We start from the raw sequence: 6,222 nt of genomic DNA, 5'->3' as shown, positions 1-6,222 counted from the left end.
TCTGGAAGCAGACCATTGGATTTTAATATTAGCTTTGCTACTTACTAGCTAGTTAACTATTGGCAAATTACTTATCCACTTTGTGCCTTAGTTTTCCATCTGGAATATGGAAAGAAATAATAGCAACTACTACTATGGTTATTGCGACCATTACTTAATACCTGTAAAGCATATAGAACAGGGCCTGGTACATCGTAAGTACTTGGTAAATGTTAGCCCCCATTATTACCACTGTACAGGTCTCTTGAATAGATAAAATTTTTTAAAAGTAATGTTTGGTATAGTGGTTTTAGCAGTAGGACTGTAACTAAAATGTAGAGATTAGTTAAGGGTAACTCCAATGAACAAAAATGGACTGTGAGAGAGGATCCTTACTTGAAATGTTGAATAACTGTGTTTCAGTTGTAGGTACAGGAACCACCCAACATTTCTGCCACATTTTGTATTTGTGCTAGTATTCTCCTGTCCAGGAAAGTACCCACCAAAGTTATTTCTGTTTATGACTGGTTCTGCAGTTCAACTAGCTCACTACAAACTCAGATTCCATCTAACATGGGGCTGGCCTAGTCCCATGCTTAGTGTCAACAGGCATGCATATCCAAGGGATTCCAAGAAAACCTGTTACAAAAGATCTAACAATCCTTCTTATGGGATAGATCAAGTGGTCTTACCCTCTTCCAAAACAAATCCAAATACATCTTTCATCAAAGCCAAAACTCAGATGAGAAGGTTCACTTCCTTAGTATGAATAGATTCTAATGTAATAGCATCAATAACAGGGCTGAGCATGTTCTAATACAAATATACCAACCAAAATGTGAAAAACAGACACTTACCAGCACAGGATCAGTATAATTTCTCATTATAACAGCGACTGGGGACTTCCGTGGTGGCGCAGTGATTAAGAATCCACCTGCCAATGCAGGGGACACGGGTTCCAGCCCTGGTCTGGGAAGATCCCACATACCGCAGAGCACGCACACAACTACTGAATCTGAACTCTAGAGCCCACCTGCCACAACTACTGAGGCCCACATGCCTAGAGCCCGTGCTCCGCAACAAGAGAAGCCACCTCAATGAGGAGCCCGCGTGCCGCAATGAAAAGTAGCCCCTCTCCCTGCAACTAGATTAAGCCCATGTGCAGCAACGAAGACCCAATGTAACCAAAAATAAATATATGTATATATAAAAATATATAAAACAAATAAACAGCGACCGTACATATGCAAACAAATATGGAGTCGCGCTTCCACATGGAAAAGAATGAATATGCATATGAGAATTTCTTTGAATCATTTACCCATCACTTTCTTCCTCACTTTTCCCCTTCAGATCTACCATGCTGTTTCCCGGAGCATCAGCACAGAACTTTTGGTTACAAAGATTATAGGTTTTTTCCCTCCCAAACCCCCTTATCCACCACTATTTCAAGGAAGGTCATTAGATTAGTCTAAAAGGACTTCTTTTTTTACCTTTCTATTTTTCTTTTTTCCTTCCTTTTAATAAACCTATGGATTTTAGGTGAAAACATTCAGACCTTCACCATTAAGTATCATGTTAGCCATAGGTATTTTATAAATGTTGTTCATCAAATTAAGGAAGTTCCCTTTTACTCATAGTTTGTTGGCATTTCTATCATGAAAGGGTGTTGGATTTTGTCAATTGCTTTTTCAGTGTCTAGTGAAATGATTACATAGATTTTGTCCTTTTTTCTACTAATATAATGTATTTCATTAATTGACTTTTGAATGTTAAAACAATTTTACTTGCTTGAGGTAAACTCTACTTGGTTGTGATGCATAATCTTTTCTATACTTTGCTGAGTTCTGTTTACATATATTCTATTAAGAATTTTTATATCTATGTTCATGAGAGATATTAGTCTGTAGTTTTCTTTTCTTGTGATGTATCTTTAGTATCAGGAAAATGCTGCTTCATAATATGGTTTGGGGAAATGTTCCCTCTTCCTCTACTTTATGAGAGAGTTCCTATAAGACTGATATTATTTCTACTGTAATGTTTGATAGAATCCAACAGGGAAGCCTTCTTTTCTTTGTGGAAAGGTTCTTAATTAAAATTCCATTTATTTACATGATATAGATCTTCAAATTTTCTATTTCTTCTTGAGACAGTTCAGTTGGCATGAAGTAGTTTGTAGTATTCCTTTTAATTTCTGTTGGGTCTTTCTCATTTTTGATTTAGGTAATGTGTGTCTTCTCTTTTTTTACTTTGTCAATCTAACTGAAAGTTTATCAATATCGTTGATTGTGTTAAAAAGTCTACTTTTGGTTTTACTGATTATTTTTCTATTGTATCCTTATTTTCTATTTCATTTCTTCCTTTTTTTTTTTTTTTTTTTTTTTACTGTGTTGGGTCTTCGTTACTGCATGCAGGCTTTCTCTAGTTGTGGTGAGTGGGGCATACTCTTCAGTGCGGTGTGCAGGATTCTCACCGCGGTGGCTTCTCTTGTTATGGAGTGTGGGCTCTAGGTGCGCAGGCTTCAGTAGTTGTAGCATGTGGGCTCAGTAGTTGTGGCTTGCGGGCTCTAGAACGCAGGCTCAGTAGTTGTAGTGCATGGGCTTAGTTGCTCGGTGGCATGTGGGATCTTCCCAGACCAGGGATTGAACCTGTGTCCCCTGCACTGGCAGGCGGATTCTTAACCACTGAGCCACCAGGGAAGTCCCTATTTCATTTATTTCTTCTCTGACTCTTTATTTTTTTAATTCCATCTATTTACTATAGATTTGATTTGCTCTTTTTCCAGCTTCTTAAGGTGAAAACTTACATTGTACATTTTAGATCTTTCTTCCTTTCTAATAGCAGCATATAAAGCTATAAATTTCCCTCTAAGTATTGCCTTAGCTGTACTCCATAAATTTTGACATGTTGTGTTTTCATGTTTATTCAGTTCGATATGTTTTCTAATTTCCTTTGTGATTTCTTCTTTGACTCATGATTACTTAAAAGTGTGTTGCTTAATTTCCAAATATTGGAGAGTCTCCAAATTTCTTTCTGTTGTTGATTTATAATTTGATTCCATTGAGGTCAGAGAACATAGTTTGCATGATTTCAATAATTTTTAATCGATTGAAATTTGTCTTATATCCTAGCATATGATCTCTACTAGAGAATGTTCCATGTCTTTGAAAAAAACATGTATTCTGCTGTTTGAGTAGAGTGTCCTCTATATATCAATAAGACCAAGTTAGTTGGTGGTTCTGTTCATGTCTTCTATAGCTTTACTAATTTTCTATTTACTCTATCAATTACTTTGAGAGGAATATTGAAATCTCAAACTACAATTGTTGAATTGTCTATTTCTCCTTTCCATTCTGTCAGTTTTTGCTTTATGTATTTTGTGGCTGTTTTTATGTGTTATCTATTTACAATTGTTAATTACTCCTGGTGTATTGACCCTTTACCATTATGAAATGTCCCTCTTGGTTTCGAGAAATACTTTTCTAAAGTATATTTTGACTGACATATCCAGTCCAGCTACCATATAGTTTCTGTTTGCATTGTCACTCTTTTCCATACTTTACATTTTATTTTACCATTGAGTCTTTGAATCTAAAGTGTGTCACACCTAGACAAAGAAAGAGAAAATCTTATCCATTTTTTCTCTTTGTTCGGATATAGATATCTTTGTGTTTATCTTACTTAGGATTATTTGTGTTTCTTGGATCTATAAATATTCGTTTTTCATCAAATTAGAGTTTTTGGTCATTATTTTTTCAAATATGTTTTTCTGTACCATTTGATCTTTCTTTTTTGGGGGGGATTCCTATTATATGTTTGATGTTATCCCACAAGTCTTTGAGACTGTGTTCATTCTTCCCATCTTTTTTTTTTTTACTCTGTTGTTTAGATTGAACAATTTCTTTTTTTAAAACTAATTAATTAATTTTTGGCTGCATTGGGTCTTCGTTGCTGTGTGTGTAGGCTTTCTCTTGTTGCAGCGAGCAAGGACTACTCTTCATTGTGGTGCGCGGGCTTCTCATTACAATGGCTTCTCTTGTTATGGAGCATGGGCTCTAGGAACGCAGGCTTCAGTAGTTGTGGCTTGAGGGCTCTAGAGCGAAGGCTCAGTAGTTGTGACACACGGGCTTAGTTGCTCTGCAGTATGTGGGGTCTTCCTGGACCAGGGCTCGAACCTGTGTCCCCTGCATTGGCAGGCAGATTCTTAACCACTGCGCCACCAGGGAAGTCCCCAGACTGAACAATTTCTATTGCTGTATTTTGAGTTCACTGATGCCTCCTTCTGACACCTCAGATCTGCTGTTGAGCCAATTTAGCAATTAAAAATATTTTAGTGTGGCATTTTTCAACTCTAGAATCTCATTTTAAAAAATAGTTTATATTTCTCCATTGGTATCCTCAATTTGTTGAGGATATATATTTTACATATATACATATAATATTGTCACAATATTTTTTAAAATTATTTGAACTTATTTATAATAATATCTTTGAAGTCTTTTTATGATAAATCCAACATCTGAGCTCACTAAAAGTCAGTTTCTGCTGATTACTGTTTTTTTTTTTTTTTTCTGTACGTGGGCCTCTCACTGTTGTGGCCTTTCCTGTTGCGGAGCACAGGCTCTGGATGCTCAGGCTCAGCGGCCATGGCTCACAGGCCTAGCCGCTCCGTGGCATGTGGGATCCTCCCGGACCGGGGCACGAACCCGTGTCCCCTGCATCGGCAGGTGGACTCTCAACCACTGTGCCACCAGGGAAGCCCTGCTGATTACTTTTTTACTTTCCTGCTTCTTTGCATATCTCATTTCCTTTTTTTTTTGTAAAACTAGACATTTTAGCTAATATGTTGTAGCAACTATGGATTTTGAGATTTGTTGGGGGGTGGGTATCTCTCCTGGACTTGAACTGCAGATTTCGTCTTCCCCGCAGTATGCAGCTGTTGATATGTCTGCTGACATTTTCATTGCAATTTTTATTTCTTTCAGCCTAACCTCCTAAGGTTTACTTTTGTATTTTCATGACTTAGTAGTCAGCCAGTGATTTGGACAAAGTTGTTTCCAGATACCCCAATCCTATAAGGCTTCCACACTCTGCTGATCCATTTGTGTGGTGATTGGGTAGGGCATTCAAAGCTTAGCCAATTGTCAAGTGTCCCTTGGCTTTTGCTTTCTACTGAGCTCTCTTGTGTCTCCTTTGTGTGTATGTAGAGTTTCCTAGTCATCCAGAGATGTGTGAAGAATTTATTTAGCAGATATGAGATGAGTAATTCTTCAGTGGTGTCACATGCAGATGCAGAAAGAAGTAAAAATCATAAAGGCATAAGGCATTGATGGACTCATAAAGAAGCATGCTTGGGAGAGTAAAAGATGAAAAAATTACTAGTTACTATAACTGAAAAGGGACCACCATGAAGTCACTTAATCAACTGGTAAGGAGATGGTTTGTGTTATTTCTTAAAGTGTTAGGCTTAGCTTAGCATATTATGACCTAGTGGGTCCTATACACAGAGTTTAATTTTTTATGTGGTATAAAATGTCCTTCAAGATCTGGCCCAATGTCTTCTTATCAGCCTCATTTTTCATGTCCCATCATTTTCACTTCTGCATGCAGTCCCACACATCATTTCATATGCCTCAATTACTTCCTATGTCTCTATTTGTCTCATCATTTAAGACCCAGAGAAAATATTATAAATTTTTGATACCATTTCTGATTTCTGAAAGCCAAGTATACTCTTCCCTGTGTGTTACAAACAAGAGGGAAGGAAAGAATGTTCAATAAATGATGGGGTTTTGGCTTGTTCTGGTACAGAGTAAGATTCAACTTATATCCTCATCTCCTTTCACACACCAAAATAAATATCTGATAGACATTTTTAAAGTGAAATATAAAAAAAGATAAGAGGGATTTTGGTTAAATATGATAGACTGAACAAAAGAAAGGACTTCTGACTCTTCTCTTCAAAACTCACTAAAATCACTAAGTGCCTACTTAGGTGAGAAGGTAAGTGAAATAGTTTCAGCCTTTGAGCCTTTGAGTTCCAGAAAGATTCAAGCATCTAGTCTTCAGCAACCTTTGAAAACAAGGGTACAGGGTTGGCCTGAAAACAGAAGGATTGGTTGAAAGGAGCAGTTAGTACACCCAGTTCTCCTGCTCTAGTCTATGACCCCTCCCTCGCTTGTGCAGAAAACTGGAGCAAACTTCATTCTCTGGAGAAACTGAACCAGAGAGGCTTTGAACTCT

This window comes from Phocoena phocoena, chromosome 8 (assembly GCF_963924675.1).
Source record: "Phocoena phocoena chromosome 8, mPhoPho1.1, whole genome shotgun sequence".
Lineage (NCBI taxonomy): Eukaryota > Metazoa > Chordata > Mammalia > Artiodactyla > Phocoenidae > Phocoena > Phocoena phocoena.
The sequence above is the reverse complement of the archived record's forward strand: the minus strand, read 5'-3'. Positions refer to the sequence as shown.